Consider the following 3,606-nt stretch of genomic DNA (forward strand, 5'->3'; position numbering starts at 1 on the left):
GCTGCGTCAACTAGAGCTGAGCAGCCGGCCGCCCGGGAGTGTGTCCCGGGGGCCCGCGCGAACACGCAAGCGTCCGCTCAATCATTCTGCAAACAGGAGGAGGCTGAGCTCCCCTGCACAATACACCTCGAAACCCTCTCAGGTCCCGGCGGCGCGCAGCGCCGTCCCAAGTACTTGGTCGGGTTCGAGAGAGGCGCAATCGCCCGGAGTTAGGCGAGTAGACGCTTTCGGTGCGACCACCCGTGCTCCCAACTGAGCTTGCCGCTGCCGACAGAGGCCCGGGAGCGTGCTGTCGTGGCATTGCCGGCGGGAGACAACACGCGCCACCTACGGTGACCGGCAGCTCCAACGCCAGCGCCACAGAAGGACAAAAGCCCCACTTGGGTGCCGAAGCGAACTCTCCCAGCACAGCGCACGCGCCAACACATCCGCACAGCTGCGATACAAACCACCAGCGAGAACCGCTGGGGCGACCGAGCAGCAGACGGCGTCGCGGCGCCGAGCGCCGGGCGGCGGCGCATCCTCAACGCACACAGTCCTCAATCGGACCAGCACACTGAAGATGTCCACCGCGCTTCGCACCGGGCCCGCGAGGACCTACTTTGGCCGCACGGCGCCGCGCGCAGGGTGCGCCGGCGCGCAGCTGCGACGCCTGCCGCGTCCGTCGGCCGGCGCGCCTGCCACTGGCCGCCCCCACCAGCCGGCTGTAGCGCGTGCGCCCACGCACCGCGCGGCCAGCACGCCGGGAGGCGCCCCCTCACCGGCCGGGGACGGTCCCACCCAGCCACCGCCGCGTATCGCTTCACACCCAGATGCCGTTCAGTTTCGTCGGCATGGTGGGTATCGCTGGAACAACCGGTTCGTACCTCAACCTATCGTCGCCATCACCGATTCACCCCTAGCGAGAACAACCGCACCACAACAGGTTACCATTTGTTCATTTGCGTAACTTCACCAGAAAACGCAGGCGTCCATCGCCATTTGCAACTTCAACGATTATTGCATGCCTGTGTCAGGTGTCACGCCACACTACGTCTGCCCACATACACGCAACAAAATGTGCACGCCTAGACAATACGTGGAAGGTGGCCCCCGTACGTATGCGATGTCCATTGCTCGAACGACTGTCAACCGGCCTCTGTAGCATGTCGCAGATATGGAACGCGGTGCACCATGCCATCACGGTGTGTGAGGAGAGACGACTAGGTCCGAATACATCAACAGACAGCTCATGCTGATCGCCATCCACGGCGTCCGTTCCTCCCACACGTCTCTATGGCGTACCACACTGCAATCCAGCTCTCATAGGGAGACGACACGTAGCTGCGTGCACAATATTTGCACTGTATGGTCCGCCGTTTTTGGGCGCAGTCGTTGTACGGTCACACATGTGCCACGATGTATCATTCGGTACATAAGGACGAATGTGCAGTACAGATTGTGGTTTACGCGTACGACATTAGCGGACGGTTGACACAGGCCGCACCACAACGTAGCCTGAGTACGTCGCATGCGAAGGGCATTGAACATGCAAACTTCTCACCAACCAGCTTGCGAAGGCAGGGGGGCAAGGTGGGGACGTGGGGAGGGGCGGCATGTACGTCCTGCTGCCATCCACATTACAGTGTACAGCAGGAGCATGTGGAAAGTCAGCAAGACTTGCAAGGTGTTTAACATGAAGCGATACACAGGGGAGCGGGCAGTGCGAGTAGCGAACTATATTGCGAGGGTTGCGGGTGGGCAACACTACACTAATTGAACGAGTCGTATAACAATTACAGAGCAGGTTTAGGCGACAACATGGGTTACGTTAGGGGACAACGTGGGTTACGTTAGGGGACAACGTGGGTTACTTTAGGGGACAACGTGGGTTAGGTTAAGGCACAACGTGGGTTAGGTTAAGGCACAACGTGGGTTAGGTTAAGGCACAACGTGGGTTAGGTTAAGGCACAACGTGGGTTAGGTTAAGGCACAACGTGGGTTAGGTTAAGGCACAACGTGGGTTAGGTTAAGGCACAACGTGGGTTAGGTTAAGGCACAACATGGGTTAGGTTAAGGCACAACATGGGTTAGGTTAAGGCACAACATGGGTTAGGTTAAGGCACAACGTGGGTTAGGTTAAGGCACAACGTGGGTTAGGTTAAGGCACAACGTGGGTTAGGTTAAGGCACAACATGGGTTAGGTTAAGGCACAACATGGGTTAGGTTAAGGCACAACATGGGTTAGGTTAAGGCACAACATGGGTTAGGTTAAGGCACAACATGGGTTAGGTTAAGGCACAACATGGGTTAGGTTAAGGCACAACATGGGTTAGGTTAAGGCACAACATGGGTTAGGTTAAGGCACAACGTGGGTTAGGTTAAGGCACAACGTGGGTTAGGTTAAGGCACAACATGGGTTAGGTTAAGGCACAACATGGGTTAGGTTAAGGCACAACATGGGTTAGGTTAAGGCACAACATGGGTTAGGTTAAGGCACAACATGGGTTAGGTTAAGGCACAACATGGGTTAGGTTAAGGCACAACATGGGTTAGGTTAAGGTACAACATGGGTTAGGTTAAGGTACAACATGGGTTAGGTTAAGGTACAACATGGGTTAGGTTAAGGTACAACATGGGTTAGGTTAAGGTACAACATGGGTTAGGTTAAGGTACAACATGGGTTAGGTTAAGGTACAACATGGGTTAGGTTAAGGTACAACATGGGTTAGGTTAAGGTACAACATGGGTTAGGTTAAGGTACAACATGGGTTAGGTTAAGGTACAACATAGGTTAGGTTAAGGTACAACATAGGTTAGGTTAAGGTACAACATAGGTTAGGTTAAGGTACAACATAGGTTAGGTTAAGGTACAACATAGGTTAGGTTAAGGTACAACATAGGTTAGGTTAAGGTACAACATAGGTTAGGTTAAGGTACAACATAGGTTAGGTTAAGGTACAACATAGGTTAGGTTAAGGTACAACATAGGTTAGGTTAAGGTACAACATAGGTTAGGTTAGGTTAGGTTAGGTTACACGTTGTTGTAAGGAAAGGTGTAGGGGGGGGGGGGCGGGGGCGGCAGGTTCGTTGATAGTGATTATAGTAAGTGAATGCTTGTGACATGATCAGATTTGTCACGTCAGGATGCACCTTTGGCTTATTAGAGGCGGCGCTCCAATTCTATGCTTGTGTGAGACCTGTGTCTTTGACTCATGTCATTGTTTGTGCGCTGTGACAGGAGGTACTATTGTGATGTTGGGTGCACCGTTGTATAGGACATGTGTGGGTGTTGGTGCCTGGTCTGCGCAATGGTGGATGTCGAAAGGCTGGGATATTGTATTTTCCGCATGGACCTCCTGGTCTGGTTGTGATAGTGTGGATTGTGTAATGTGGCGGAGAAGATGCACTGGATGTTGTTCCATGCTGGTGCTTACATATTGTATGTGCGCCTGTTAGAAGCAGAGAGTGGTGCGTGATCAGAGTGTCTGGCTGACGTGTGGTTCCCATTGTGGGCAGACTCTTTCAGCATGTATACGGACAGTTGTGTATATTTGCTGTAGTTTGATGGCTCTGCATTGATTACTAATCAGCGCCGTGTGTACGGGTAATCTGGTTCCAGTCCAA

The sequence above is a fragment of the Schistocerca piceifrons genome, unplaced genomic scaffold, assembly GCF_021461385.2.
Source record: "Schistocerca piceifrons isolate TAMUIC-IGC-003096 unplaced genomic scaffold, iqSchPice1.1 HiC_scaffold_147, whole genome shotgun sequence".
Lineage (NCBI taxonomy): Eukaryota > Metazoa > Arthropoda > Insecta > Orthoptera > Acrididae > Schistocerca > Schistocerca piceifrons.